We start from the raw sequence: 16,027 nt of genomic DNA on the forward strand, positions 1-16,027 counted from the left end.
AGAGGTCACGGGATGTCTGCACAGTCTGCAGCGTGTGTGCTGGAGTCAGCAGTGACACAGCACTAACCTCCCCCCACATGGCATTATCTGTCTCCCCAAAACCACAGGACATTGCTCAGAAAATACAGCTGTAAAAAAAGAGACAAGACAGGCAGACAGTGGGGCGGATAAAACACACAAGGTAGAATGGCACAAGGAGGAGACATGAATTTGAGAAAATTGCCATGAAAAATTAAGATACTAATTACGATGGGAAAAAAATGTTAAAAAGATTGAGACAAAGTGTTGCTTTTAAAACAATTACGCACCGCCTTCCTTCCCGAGTGAAAATGAGGCCCGCAGACTGAAAGCGAGAATAAATGAGGCGGTGGGGAAGCAGTTGGGGTTCGTTTGGGGAAGGTGTGGATGTTAATCGTTTCCACCATCAGTTTACGAGAACCCAGCACGCTTTGTCTGCCCAAGCTCCTGTGTCGTCTATTTGCTGCGCTCGTCAGCCGCCTTGTTGCATAAAAACAGCCTCACAGGCAGGGAGACATGCACCTAAACACCAGTGTGTATATTTCTCTCAGGAATTGCATTGCGGAGGAGCGACTACAACAGCCCAAAGCCACAGGGAGTGTCTATAAATGCAAAGCGTGGCGACGAAATCCCCACAAATGACAGAAAATATGCAGAAACATGAAGTCAAAGAATCGGCTCTTGATAAGGCAGACTTCTCATCTTTCCGTAAAAAATTTCCCTCCCGCCTTTCAGTGTCGATAAGATTCCCAGCCTTTGTTGCTGGGAGAAAAGCAAACAGCCTGAAACTACCTGCAGGATTTTTCTCTCCAGAGTTTCTCCCATGGGGGGGAGAACACGTTCACCTAATTCCTGTTTATCAGCCCAGAGAATCACTCTCAGTCTTCTTGGTTAATTAACTAAGTGGTGTCTCTAGGCCCTGTCGCCGCTAGGTGTCAAACTCTATCAAGCCACCCAAGTGTCTCAGACACTCTAACTTCAGGGAAAGCGCCCCTGGTCTTGTGATGATAATTGCAGAAGCAACAGGGGAACGAGAACATGCACAGGCTGAAACGATTACAAACATACAAAGGGGGGACGTGGCTTTCCCCTTAGCTCCTGTTCTCTCCGTCCCTCACACACATTGATGTTGCTTCCTTTAGTTCTGCTGAATATCGGTATTTTGGCGCCTTTATCTTCTTTCTCCTCTCCTCTGTGCTAATTTCGTGGCCTGCTACTCAAAGCTCTACTGTAACTGGGCTTGGCCTTCGTCTAAACTCCAGCAATCTTTCCCACTTACTCGGGCTTTTCTCCTTCACTACATCATGCTGTTCTCCACTGCTTCAAATTCTTCAATTTGCCCTGCTGGGCCTTGGCAAGAGGCAGCCACGCTCTTCCTCTGACCAAACTTCGATTGGCCCACTTCGAGCTCTCGCTCTAGGGTCATTTATTTCTTTCTTTTCCTGGCATGCACCAAGCTGCATTCTTCCAAACGCACTTATGCAGCAATGGAAATCATTTTGGAAGTGGCCCAGGCCCTTCTCCTTTTTTGTACCCCAGCTGACGCCCACAGAGAGAACAAGAAGGAATTGTGGGAGAGGAGAGGGAGGAGAGGAGAGGGTTCCAGGTCAGTTAGACACTCCAGCTCATACACAGTGCACGCACTGAGAGACAAAAACAAGTGTTTTGCTTCTCCTGGTCTTCAGATTTGCACAAAGATCACTCTGGAGAGGAACAAGGCTTCTCTGGCTTTACTGGTCTTCTTCCAGTTGAACTCCCACAGTCATAAGTGAGGGCACATTCACTGACACTGAGCCTGTACTTTCAGTGGAACAGTGAAGCCATCACCTCCTGTCACACTGTCAGGTCAGTCGTGCAGGATGGAGACAAAACACACTGAAACCGGAGGACTGGTGTATCAGACCTGGGATGACTCACATCCTCCCGACATGAACCAAACAACAGCTTAGTTAAAATTTTCCACATCCAGTGGTACTGCTGGTTTTGGCTCAGCATGGTACTGCATTGTTACTTCTACTCGGAGCTGATGCACAGCTACATGTTGCCATCGACTGCTGGCACTTGGGGGGTGGGTTGAAATTATACGTAACAACCAATCACGCGGGCCACTTTTGCTCTTCTTTGAGGCGATGTCAGCTCAGCGTTTGATGAGAAACCGAGTGTTAAAGACAATGAACGCTGTCTCATGCAGCCATTGTCTGTGCTTCTTTCATTCGACAGGCAGCATGCTGCTGGCGTTTTTGAGTACTCAGACTAAGTGTGACTTTATAGCTTCTGTGCACTGGTTGAATTCTCATAATACGGCTGGAGAGCCACACAAGCAAACAACAATCCAGGACCATAAATGTGCTGAGAGGAGCGCGAGGGGTGGGTGAGGCACTGGCACAACCAGCTAAAAGACATCATAGAAACTCAACTGAAATGATTTTTTAGTATTTCCATCATAAACATATTAAAAACATTCAGAAAATTTAAATTATGAATTCTAGTTAACTAAAGGTTTAGTTGCTGCTTGTCGCTGATCTTAATTCTTACAGTATAATCGAGTCTGTGTGCCGTTTGTAAGAATATCCCATTATAAAAGCAGCTTATGCAACTCGTCATCTAATTATAACGTTTTTATCAATTTAAGCTTCCTGAGGTCCGGTCTTTTTGCAGCTGTGTGTAGGTGGAGGTTGTGCAGAGGCCATATAATTATGCCCTGATTTCAATGGGTTGTCCATGAGAGGGTTGGAGCCTTAAGCCTGATCTGATATTATCGAGGCCTCTCACAAAAGGCACGACCCGTTTTAGGCAGAAACTCTATTACTGCCCAGTTAAAGTGCCAGGCTGAATTTCACATTCTGACACACACCATTACATTAGCAGGAGATCCTGGCCCATTCTCTCAATTCTCCTGGAATAACAGATTTTTGAAGGCTGACACTCTGGCTAGTTTCACTCACCCCCTTCAGGGAATGATTTAACTGCTGATGCTGTTTAATACAAACACCAAGTCTCTCTAATGCAGCTTTCTTTGTCTTTCCTTGGCTGTAACATTTCAGGTGGGTTAGCGAGGGAGGGGGGGGGGGTTCTGACATTTAAAGAATAAACTTGACTCTTGCTCCTAAATTTGTCCAATGCTCTATAAATAAAGCCGGCCCTCGAATGATAGGATCTCTGTTCTATGTTAAGAGTACAGTAATGGTAGGAATTTGCAGTAGTTTACATAAAAGATAAATAACAGTTGAAACTATATATTTGTGGATAAAACACTGGTCAGGGTGAGAATTTCAGTCTTCGTTTCCTCTTCGCAGTATGTTGTGTTCCAGCTGTAATGAAACAGCAGCGATGGCTCTGAGGGTTTGTGCTTTCCTTCCCTCTGAAGCCTGCCTGCATTTTAAACAGTCTCAGCACATCTAATTATAACAAAAATGCCGTATACGGTACGTTAAATCTTATTGCTTTTTTCACCCATTCAGGGACACCACTTAGTGGATTCACAACACCAAGAAAGTCATTTTCTACTTATAAATATGGCGTTTTCTCTTTTTTCCCCTTTTTGGACTGTGTGGGGTATTTTATTCTTTTGACCCATCTCACAAACATAGACAATAAAAACAGCCTGCTACTAGGATAACTCTGCTTGTCCTCCCAAAAATCTCTGAATCTGAGTATCTGTGTACAGAATATGTACATGATCTCACATAGGGTTTTGTGGATGTTCTCTGTGGTCATTTCAGTTAAATTCACTGAACTCTGTATGAAGAATGCTTTTAATTAAGATGGTAATTAATGCATTAAAACCTACGACACCATAACCGTCACGAGCACGGAGAAACCGAAACAACGAGCAGGCAGAGGGACACACAAATCCGTCCACACGGGCTCAGTCGCCATCTAAATAAGATGGGAATCCATTTCTGACACAGAATGAGATGTCAAAGGGCTCCTTGCAGCCGTCGGGATGATCTAAGACAAAAATGACTCAATGTGAGTGGGCATTCTGATTTTTCACACTCGTGTGCCAGCAAACGCTTTGCCTCGTTACTCCAAAACCATGGCCCGCTCTTTCCAAGTGCGCAATCGGTCACGTTAATGAGATGCACAAGAATTAGAGTCTCAGGAGGGTTTGGAGGAGAAACCGGTTGCCTTGGCCGCACAGCCTTAAAAACGAGCAACCTCTGAACGCCTGACGATCACAACACCGTGTACCTGTACTCTGAATACATAAAGGTACTTTAGCTCTGAGAGTGCTGTGATAAAATCAGTGTTGTTTCCTTAATCACACTGATGCGGGCTGCTGAGGGAGGTGGACGGAGGTCTGGGACACGCCTAAAAACACGAGATGTGTTTACGAGCAAAGCTTGAGGTTATTTCTATTACTAGCCTCCCCTGTGTGTCTGCGTCCCCTGGCACTTGGTGATGAAAGAGAACTAGTTCACCAAAATACAGCGACGACTCTGTGTTCTGCTTTGAGATTTATCACCGTGTTCACTTGCACGGGCACTCCTTAACCTTCGAGTCTAACCGAATATCGACTCCTCGGTGAAAACGGTTGTGTCGGCGAGCGCACGAGTGCTCGCGCTCATGTTGACGTTTCAGGAACTGTGTCTCGTTCTCTCTCTGTCTGTGTCATTGTGTCTCTCCAGGCTCTTCATTAGTTTCTGCCTGGGTACTAATGAGTGATACCTGAAACCTGCCAGTGGCCTCGGTCTATCCCTCCACCCAGCAAAGGGCGGCCTTCGGTGGCAGCGTCTCAACGTTTTTTTCAGAATTTGGCTAGCTGCCTGCTGGAGCCGGTGGTGCTAAGGTGTATTAATGAGCCACTGAGCCAACCTTGTGTATATGTGTGTGTGTGTGTGTGTGTGTGTGTGTGTGTGTGATGACTAAAGAGTCCTCCGGCTGCCACTCCACATTCCCCCCTCCCCTCCTCCTGATTCCACCATCCAGGGATCTATTCATTTTTAATCAGGTGAGTATCCCAGCTAGAGTCCTTGACTGTTGGCAGAGAAACCACTTGCACAAATACACACAGAGAAACACACATACACACACACCCAACTCATTTCCCTATCTGCTCTGATTCACACTTTTACATTTGTAATCCTCGCTAATTTGTAATTTTGCTTCTGCGTGCTCCCCTCAAGAGAGAGAAACTAATTTCAGGAGTGAAAAGGGATTATCAGATGCAAACGAAATCTCCCCACCTCTCGACAAAGATACCGATGTAGACAAAAAGTGTCTCAAAGCCTGCTTCATCCTGGATGGTAACTCTCAAGGAAGAAGCAAGTCAACTGCTGCACTTGCAATTACTCCTTATCAGCAGCGGGGAGCGAACTTGACAATAGCAAGAAAACGCTGAGCTGTGACGGATCACAAAACACAGGCAGACGTGAGAGCGGAGAACGTAATCGGCTTCCTCGTTTTGCTTTTTGGGAATTTTGTTTACGTACTAATGTATGAATAAGAGGCCAGGTGCCTAAAGTGTGTGTGTGTGTGTGTGTGTGTGTGTGTGTGTGTGTGTGTGTGTGTGTGTGTGCGCGCTCCACATAGAGAGCCGTTATAGCAGAGGAGTGTTATTACATTCATTAAGGTGCTCACAGTGGCTTGCTCTTCTCAGCTGTGTGGTGACTCAGACCTGTCAGACGACTAATTCTCTTCACATTTTTACTTGCCTTGTTGTGTTATTGCCAGACAAAGCAGGGGACCCTATCATATTAACCTACCCACCTACTCTCACACACTCACGCTCACTTTGACTGCAAAAATGAGCCGAAGGAACAATGGAGACACACACAGAAGAGGAAAAGATGGAAGAAGGGGGAAAATGTCTATGCTGGGAGACAGCTGGCTAAAGCCCGGAAGACAGTAAATTAGCCTTCTGATTAGATTTGAAAAGCTGCAAAGGAAATGAACATAATGCACCCAATTAAAAGAAAAGACAGCCATAAATACCAAGTGTCAAGCAGTTGTTATTTCTGCCTTGAATAAAGCTCCAGAGAGTGACAATAACAACAACGCTGTCATGTACTTACCACTCTGGCATCATTTTATGCTGTTACGATCCATATTGCTGCATCTGTCAACTTCACCTTTGATGTCAGAGCTGAATCAAACCAAGTTTGGAGGTGATGAGGAAAAGTAGATAACAAGCCAGACCATAATTGGTCAACATGTCTTTAAAGCCTTGTGTCATGAAAGGGGACAGAAATCCGAACCAGGGAGCAAACACTGGAGCCCCGGAGCTATCCGGGCATTATAGCCTGGAGCCGTCCTCCCATTACGGCCTCAGCCCTGCAGAGCTTCAAAGCCACAGCACTTTTGTGGCCGCAGAGAGGATCCCGGTGCCAGGTGGAGCGGCACGAGCCAAGCCCAGAGAAAAAGAGAGTAAATAAAAATAAAGACTAAATGCTCAAAACGGTGCTGTCCGGCAGGCAAGCGATAAAAACTAAAACCTCACTCAAGGATAAGTGCCATCTTTAACATTTGGCAGGAGCAGCGCTCACCAGTGTTTCTGTAACTAAGCACTCGGCTCGCACCCTCGGGCTTGAGCAATTAAAGACACACTCACTGAGACTCATCAATAACAGAAAAATTGAAGAGAAAGAAAAATCGCGTTACAAATGAAAGGAATGCTGAGGAGGCAGGAGGTGGATCCAGGAGGGAACTCACTGGCTGCCTGTTTTATAATGATTCGGATCATTTTGCTCTGTTTTTCTTGCTGTTACACCAACAACGTGGAAGCTTTTCCTCTGTTGCAACGCTCTTAATGTTGCATGCTACATGACATATCTCAGGCCTGCAGAGCTGGAGCTCGGGCATTTTCTGTCTTGTTTATTGCTTCGGTTTAAACTCTGGTATCAAGTTTCTCTGTGCTGCTGCTGCAGAAAGCCAGATGAGAGCGTGGCTGGTTTTGAAATGAAACAGAACAAGCGAGGCTATTTATAAGAAGCAAGCAGATAATTGTTGAAAAGGTTAGAGCAGCCACAGCAGGTAACAAGTAGGCTGCGTGTTGATGCACACAACAGGATGTCAAGGCACCATGGTGATGATGTTGCCAGGTAAGGCGAGGTCAAAAAGAGCAGTTGTTTTAGGAGTTACTGAAGTGGAGCTTTGTCAGAATCAATACACCCAGAGCCTTAAACAAGAAGACAGCGGCCACGTTATCGAATTAGAACCAACACTTCAACATTTCAGCTTTAGTGAAGAAGTACTGCGACTGCATTTATAAGGAAAGAGCACATAACGGCAGCAAAAATCCAATGTTTTCTGCCACACTAACATCACGTAATTGTAAAAGGAAGAGACAGAAACAAATGTGGGCTCAAATATCAAACAGTAGGATTAGAGAAATGTTTGAAGTGTGACATCAAACACACATGAGCATAAACTGGAAAACTATGTAAATGTTTTCTTTGTTTATTCTGTGTCTATATAGAGCAACATTTCCCAGGCTTTCAGAGACAGACTCGCATTCTCAGACAAAGACGCAAAATCGATACAGCAGAGCGAACAAACTGAACCGGGGAACGTTGCGGTCATCGTAACAGACATGTTTAAATACTGTGTTTATTGGACACGTTTGTGGCATAAATACACAAATGAGTAGCAGCGGGGGAACTCATTTATTCACCCATTCATTTCTTTCCTGCTCAAACTCATTCACCCACACATCCGTTCCTTCCTCGCTGTTCTCGTCTGTCGGTGTCTCTTCTGCCTGCGAGCCTCGCTCGGCAACCCGAGAATCCAAGCTAGCCAAACCTAAAGGACCTACAGGGCCGTGCATCATTTAATGACAGAGGCTGAGAGATGCCTGACGGACTGCCAAGTCCCGAGACGTGCTGCGTGAGTCGAGCACAAACACTCCTCCGTAGTGCGGACATGCATTCGCACATGTACCCATCGTCGGCATGTAGGAGGTGTGCGTGCTTGCGTGCGTGTGTGGTTGTGTGTCACGTTGGTCCTACCGAGACAGAAATCTTGCGAGTGTATATCTCGGTGGCGCCATACGGGACAAAGAAAGGGTCCAAGCTCAGGCCCCCCCTGAGTGTGATGATGAGGTAGGAGGATTCAGGATGACACGGTCCAATTTGGAGGTTTAGAGAAAAATCAAGCTATGAATAATGAGAACATGATCATGGACTAAAGGATCTACTGACTGGATATTGCATCAACATTTTTCTTAAAAGCCACCCCTTCTCGTCTTCTGCCCTTGCCTTCCCACAGAAACGAACGTTTGAGTGAACAAGCAAATGAAAGTAAATGCTGAAGCCCGGCCTGAGCTCTGAATGTCACAGTCAGTCACTGCAGCCTCCCTCTAAGTGATGCAGACAGAGCCCCATTCTGATTGCCTCACCAGCAAAGCCAAGGGGTGAAAAACATTTACATGCAAATACAAATGACCCACTAGCTACTGTGTGCACGCTAGCTATGGTATTCTGAATGCACAGCAACTGCAGAGAAACCCGGCATAGAGCCGTTGCCAATCATCAGCTCCATTGTAGCACGCAGGCTTTAGAAGGAGGTGTTATGTGTGTAGGATATCAATTATTTTGCTTTTGTGGCTTATTGGTTTGTTACTGCTATTGTCACTGCTTCTCATATCAAGCGAAATGAATGTTAATGAATTCCGACCAAGACTACTGCATTAACAGATTTGCTGTGAAAAAGCTTAAATCCATAAATCATTTTCCACATAACTCCTCGGTATACAGACCGTCTACCATCCCCACAGAATCCACTCATCTCTGACAGCGGTGGCTAATACCGTGTAATCAACCATCCACTTTCAGCTGGAACAATTGTAATCCATAACCCATCATAACAAACATGCCTCTCTGTCACGCTCAAGTGGTTAAGTACCAGGGGACAGATTGCCGGTGGACGGGCCGAGTCTCCGGGGGTCTTGGACGAGGGGAGACCCTGGCTCTCGTCCTGGCTGTCTCACACGGCTGGGACGCTTGGATCGAGGACCCGCCTGCTGTCATCAGACCTGTTGCCTCCAGATGGGTCCCAGTCTGATTCTGCGATTTCTGTCCTCATCCCGCCTCCACTCCTTATTTCAGCTCTTCTCATCCGAGACATCCAACTCGACCTTGCCTTGATCTTTTCAGCACTTATTAACAAAGCCCCAAATCATCATCCTTTTTGTTCTTTAACCTTGACATTCAGCTTTGTTAGCTCTGTGTGAAGCTTTCATCTCATCTCTCCCTCATTGGATCGACTTCCTTGGCCAAAATCTCCACTGCGTGGGGGTGTTTGTGAGCACGTGCACACATGCATGACGGTTGGGAGACGAGCAGACGCACCGCACAGCAAGACCTCTTTGATTCAGCACAGCAGAGACCCACAGCGAGGCTGTACATTAATTGGTGCTTCTGAGCCATTAATTTAGGCAAGTATGTTGAAGGACCCACTTTGCCTCCACTTTCCAAGAGCAACACAGGCTGAACAAGCCTCCTCTCAAGACCCTTCAACTGTTTTCCACCTCCCCAGCTTCCCCACATACCTTGCAGTGCAGCTCCATCCATAAACCATACCCTGCCCTGCCTCACTCACTCCCCGCTCTCTCTTCATTTCACCATTACTGAGCGAGGAGAGACAGCAGGTCACAGTCTCTGCTCCGTCCCCTCCACCTCGCCAACTGCCCTCCGCCCGGTGCCAGCGAGCCATAGTTTTCTTTTTGTTTTTTCAGCATGACTGATTCCCTCAGGTCACCGAGCACATTAAGCTGTTAATTACCTCAAAGCACAAAACAAGTGGCAGCTTGGCAGCACAACGAGACGTTAACTTTTTTGTTTTTTTAAAGAGTACAGTCAGAAACTTAAAACCGCGATGCTGGAGAGACCGGAGCAACACGAGCAAAAAAACAAAACAAAACAAAAAAGCTGCAGCAACAACAGCCGTAAACAACTCTGTCAGCAGCAGACTCAGACAATGCCGACGTGAGAACACTGATTTTATTTTTGCTCTTCCTCCGCAGCCATAAAACAACCAGATAAAGTCATTTGGGCTGGAAGTTCCCCAAAGAAATGAATCAGCCATAAAACAGCAGTGGGATAATACCAGCCCGGCCCGCAGGGCACGCTTTTTTCAGATTCACGCTGTGCCGATGCGGGAAATGATTCAGGATGTGTGTGACCGGCATCCTCTTCACCGTGTCTGCAACCGCACAGTTGTTAAACTGTGCCTTATTAGTTATGCTCTTCGTTATCATAGCAACCTAACAAGGGAGATCTAGCCAAGGAGGTGTACAACATGTGTCTGTGAATGCTATTATAGAAATGAGTGTTGCTATTTTTATCACATCAGAGAAGAAAAATAATATAATTGCGGCATCGCTGCTGGCACTGAATGTGGTGCTCTTTGCTTTGGGCCTGTGGAGGCTCGTTTCTGAGTGGGAGTCTCAGTCGGCTGGTCGTGTTGTATTTGGGACCAGAGACCCTCATTAGTTTCTTCTCTTGCTTAAAAAAAAGGAGGCTCTGTTGACACAGAGATGTCAGGAGTGTGAGAGTAACCCAAAGAGTGTGTATTCATGTCTTCGTGGGGACCAAAAATTGGAAGTTTACTATACTTATGGAAACCAAAATCATGGTCCCCACAAGTTTGAAGGCATTTTTGAGACTCAAAGTGTGGTTTTAGTGACAGGATTACAATTGGGTTATGGTTAGGTTTAGGGTTTCATTTTGCATGGTTAGGGTAAGGGGCTAGGGAAAGCATTATGTCAATTAGATGTCCCCAAAAGATATGAATGCAAAAAGGCTGTGGAAAACACTGAGCTCACACACACACACAAATTGTTTATTTGCATCGGGGAAGCAAACACCGGTGTCCATCTTCATCGCGTCTGTCTGCCTCGTCTTTCAGTCCTGGATCGCTCCTGGTTCGGTTTACAGTTTACATGTGACAGTGTCTCTTTCTCACTGTTGCAGATAATGAAAGAATCTGCTGCTCGTACCTTATTCACAAACAGGAAAAAACACACACACACACTGGCTGTTGCCATTTGTCATAATTACGGAGATGCTTTGGCTCAGAACCATTTGCATGTACACACACACACACACACACACACACACACACACACACTCCCTTTGGAGATACAATAAGCCTGTATGGGATGGCAGCTTTGCAATGGGAAGCATCTTCATTCAGCAGCCACTTGGCCTGTAGTGATAGCTGCTGCATTCTTTGTTGCTGCCATACTGCACAACCTCAGGCTTACACAACACGATCCCACTCAGACTTCTTCTCGGGGACATTCTGTCACAGCTAAAGGGCACGGGAAAAATCCTGAAATTAAGACTTTACAAATTCTGAGGAGAAACTGGCTCGCGGCTGCAGATGAGAGCGGCTATACGAGGCAGACTTTTCAAAGAACACTGAAAAACCGCTTATTATTGACTCTATCGAGCTTCACTTCTTTGAACACTCATCTACTCTGGCTGCCTCGGCTTATTTGCACTGGATGCATAAGAGACGTGAAGACGGGGAGATGAGAGCGAAAGGAAGACGGGGCTGGAAAAACAAGTGATTAAAAGATAAAAGGGAGAGAGCAGATGATGAGTGAGCAGCGGTGTGTGATTAAATGGCGGTGGTGGTCCCATTGGGCTGTGGGTCTTATTGCATTTTAATGGGGGGGCTGGATGATCTTTGACCCTTTGTGAGGCAGTGGTAACACCTTAGTGCAGATCAAACTGCCAGCCTTGACAAACCCCCAACCCATGAAAGGCAGCTGGGCACTGAGAATGAGGTGTGTGTGTGTGTGTGTGTGTGTGTGTGTGTGTGTGTGTGTGTGTGTGTGTGTGCGTGCGCTCGCAGGGTCACAAGCAGATGTGTTTATCCTGCTGCTATGGCAACTCCAGCAGTAGCCTTGGGCAAATAACAACAAGCAAAGCAATGTGTGTGTGTGTGTGTGTGTGTGTGTGTGTGTGTGTGTGTGTGTGTGTGTGTGTGTGTGTGTGTGTGTGTGTGTGTGTGGATTTTCAAAATACGAGCAGCATGATTAAATATAAGTTTTCAATTCATACACCTCCTGCCTTCACCCCCACTTTCTCCCTCCCCGGTTGCTGGCCTGCCCCTCAATCATCAGTCCCTTCTTTTCACCTTCTCTTTCTCCAGCTCCACATGCTAAGTGGGAACATTGTTACGGTCAATTTGTCCCATTCAGGGTCCCAGTGGGCAGTGTCCCTGCCCTGACAGCCTGCAGACAGAGACCACACTGCCTGAGAGGCCTTGACATCAAGGTCCAAAGGAGACTTAAGAGCGAGAGGGGGAGGAGGGGGTGACGAGAGGTAATGAGGGGGGGGGGGGGGGGGGGGGGGGGGGGGGGGGGGGGGGGGGGGGGGGGTACTCTGAAGAGAAAGGAAGAAGAAAAAGAGACCTGGGTGCCGGGTTTAGCATGAGCCCCCCGGACCGTGCAGCTCAATAGTATTTCGTCTTATTTCATCTGTCAGGCTCACACTGGATTGATGTAGGTGGTGAGAGCTTTGCTCCCTCGAAGGATGCTTCGAATAGTTCTGCTAGGCTGGCAAAAACCCAAGAAGATGTATGACAGCCCAAACAAACCTGATGACACGATCTGGATTATTTATTCAGTTTATGAAACCTGACATCAGAAAACAGCACCACTGTCTAACCAACCGGAGTATTCCCAGTATCACTGCAGGTCTTTACTATCTGGGAGAGGGCAATGCCTGGAACTGGTTATCAATATCATTCGAGAAAAATGGCTTGGTGTTGTTTTGGTTTTTTTTTAAACAGGTAGCCCTCATCGTGATGGTGCACACGGATAATCATCTGTGCCCTTTAAAGAACAGATAATAGATGCAGAAGAACAAGAAGAAACCCTGGCAGTAAGGAGGTCTAAGAAGGCTTTTCAAATCCTAGTTTCTAATCACAGATTTCAGGTTTCTACAAATTTCTTTCTGCAGTCAGATGGAATGAATGTAAAAATAAAACCTTGATGAGGTAAGACTTAATGCCGTAACATTTTCCTCAGCCAATCTGGAAAACAACGCTTTGTCTGACTAATCTATGTTTTTGATTTCTATGCTGGAGCAGACCCAGTCTCACAGGTGACGTAACCCCCCCGGCGGGGTGCTGGAGGAAGGTGCAGAAGAGGGATTAAGTCACTGCATAAAGGCACCTGTTATTTTAGCACACAGGGTGCAACACTTGCCCCGAAGCAAGGGGTGCAGAGCGGCTGTTGGTGTCAGAAATGAGGCACAAACAGGGCACCCATTCAAGCCAGGCTGGACAGTGCTGAATCACACTTGTATAGGGCTCAGACAAACTGACTCACACACATGCCCTCACAAAGTCCATACACAGGAAGGCAGACACAATATGAAGAACACTGGTCCTTGTGTTTCTCTTTGACAGACATAGACAAACTCTCATTCTGCCTCCCTCTTTGACCTGCACACACACACACAAACAATTCTCATAACTAAATTGCGATTCCGACTCCAGACCGCGGTGGATCTGTCGAGGGCATGCGTGCATGGTGGGATATTGCAGATCTCCTTAAATTAGCTAACTTTATAATAAATCACTGGGCACTGCTAGCCAGGGATTAGCCAAGCTCCAGTGAGCGGTTTGTTAAGCTTCGAGGAGAAAACGCCGCCAAAAACTGACATCAGCACTGGGACCTTGGAACAGTCTAACCCCCTGCCTCGTTTCATTTAGCCTTGTTATCCGAGTTCTCCATTGACAAAAAAAATCCTGCTCCTACGTTTGGATCTAACTCGGATCTATTACTTTTTCTTCTGTTGGGGTTTTTCCACTAATCACTTTTAGTGCTCAGGACATCAGCTCCAACATCAGGCACACCATTTCATCAATCGCTTTCCTTATGTTTGCCTTTTATAATTCTTTGTGCTATCTTGTCCCCCACTGAGTCATTTCTCTTGGAAGGAGCAATGCTTCCTACTGTCTAGTTATTTATATACTGAGTGAGGAAGCATTTATCCCCCCTTCACTGCATGCACAAACTCCTCGGATTCAGCTCTGCTCAGGTAGCTCATTATGAATCCCATCAAAAGTCACTTTTGTGAAGCTGTTAACGAGTTCAATCTAATTTCTTTTTCAGTAATGCTTACGGTTATATTAGCCTTATCTGTCGGAAGCTCTAATGTCTGTCTCTTAATAATTTTCATTCCTCAATCTTGTTAACAACCTAAATTTTGATCAGTTTTTCCATAAACACGTCACAATGCTTCTCTCCTAAACTCTCACAGGGTGTTTGGTCCATGGCTTCCAAACAAATAAAACCTGTATCCATTACAGATCCTATCACAGCGGTATTTCCTCTGCCGCCTGTTTATTAATTTCCTGTGATAGCATTTGTCTTGTAATTACTGATTGTGTGATGGGCCTTAAAAGGGATGTCAGCACTTGAGAAAAAGAGGACAGCTCCCACTCTGTCACGTCAAAGATGCCTCGACACATTAGAAGGTTTCCAGTTCACGATCATCTCTGCGTCCTTTTCGCCACAAACTTGTATATCCCTTAAGAAAGGTCTGAAACAGACTGGTGCAGCAGGATGTGAGCAGCAGGGACAGAGGAACTGTGTGCATCCTGCGGCAGCAACCCCAAGCCCTGGCTGTCAGAGTGGGTGACAGCCCGGACTCGAGGAAGAGGAATTAAAGAGGCTCTTGTCCTCGAAGGCTGATTGACAAGGTAGCGACAGAAAGGTTAGTGGAGGTGCTGGTATTCTCTTAGCTGTGCCTACCCTCACACTGGTCCGGGGGCACTGTCTCACTCTTTCAAGATGTCTCTCTTATTCTTCTCTCCCCTCACTTACACCAGTGCTTATTATAGGAATGCCTCGACCCTTGGGGACTGCACTTTCCAGTCCACAAACCTCAGCTTTGGACAAAAGGAAGCTGAAAAGCAATTTGAATTTGAAACAGGGACCGCAACAAAAACACTGCCCCCAAATGGGAGAACTTCAAGATACCAGGAGCCAGCTACTGAGAAGTAGTGGTCCTTGCACAAAAGCAAAAATGTGATTCTGATACTATCCAGCCAACTAGCCCAATGTACTGTAAAGACAGCAGCTACTGCAGAGGGAGGGGGGGGGGGAGATGACAGAGCTTGAAGGCAGGAGTGGTGGACATTAGGGGCCCAGCGGGTAGGACTTCAGAACAGACCAGCAGCAGATAACATGCAATCACACAAATCCCACTCACTGCACAAACAAACCAGTTCACAGAGAGGGGCCGTCTGACCAATCGGGTTCACTGTGCGTCCACTGTTCTGCAACTCTGGGTTTGGAAATGATGTTTTGTAATTGAGCCTTACGCCAGAGTCAAAGAGGATAAATCAAGAATTCACAATGAACCCTCCGGGAGAACCTGTTTGACTGAGCTGCACTGACACCTCATCACGATGCAATTAGTCAAACCTTAACGATGAAAATCCACACCGATGGATGGAAGGTGAAGCGCCTTCGGGCTGCGGGCAGCAGAAATCCGCCTGTTTTGTGCGTAGCTGCAAGCTACGCAGTATGATATTTGTACAGTGAGAGCGACTGTAGCGCTGATGCACAGAGACCAGGTTAGCCCGGTCCTGTGGGTCGGCTCGGTTCTGATGAGTACATTTCTTCCTATAATCATTTTCCCCAGAAAAGCGCTTTTTGGCGTCAAAGCGCCACAAAAGCGCACCACACCTCACCTCCACACCGGACAGCTCGGTCCACTTACCTCTCACTATCAGGGACAAGAAGAGTGAAAGCAGCGCGAGTCCGTTGTGTCTCCTCACTGGGTACAAAATATCCGAGAGCGAGCTCGTTACTGCGTTACCAGATCCGGTGGAGGGCTTTGGAAACTACTCCTCCCTGCCGCACCTGTCTCTGGCAAACGCTGATCTCGTACGCTGGCCTGACATCCCCCAGACAACTGTCCGAACCCCCTGCTAGTGTGAGCGCACACACGGACACACACACACGGGGCACCACCTGTCCACGGTGCAGAACAGCCCACAAAGAGCTCCTATGTCGCGCGGCGACACATGGCATTCCCCG

General features: G+C 46.7%; 1 protein-coding gene across 2 annotated transcripts in view; it reads right to left on the bottom strand.

Annotated features, from left to right (window-relative positions):
- The window catches only part of sema6bb (sema domain, transmembrane domain (TM), and cytoplasmic domain, (semaphorin) 6Bb), a 130,142-nt gene extending 114,381 nt beyond the window's left edge, over positions 1-15,761 (bottom strand). The window contains exon 1 of one of the 2 annotated variants that reach the window (XM_005727051.1): positions 15,708-15,761. The gene's annotated coding sequence lies outside the window, so the exon portion shown is untranslated. Of the gene's footprint in view, positions 1-6,035; positions 6,054-15,707 lie in introns of those variants that run through there. The other variant, XM_005727052.1, reaches the window with a different exon arrangement.
- Between the last annotated feature and the right edge of the window lie 266 nt (positions 15,762-16,027).

Source organism: Pundamilia nyererei, unplaced genomic scaffold, assembly GCF_000239375.1.
Source record: "Pundamilia nyererei isolate P.nyererei 1_Seehausen unplaced genomic scaffold, PunNye1.0 scaffold00023, whole genome shotgun sequence".
NCBI lineage: Eukaryota > Metazoa > Chordata > Actinopteri > Cichliformes > Cichlidae > Pundamilia > Pundamilia nyererei.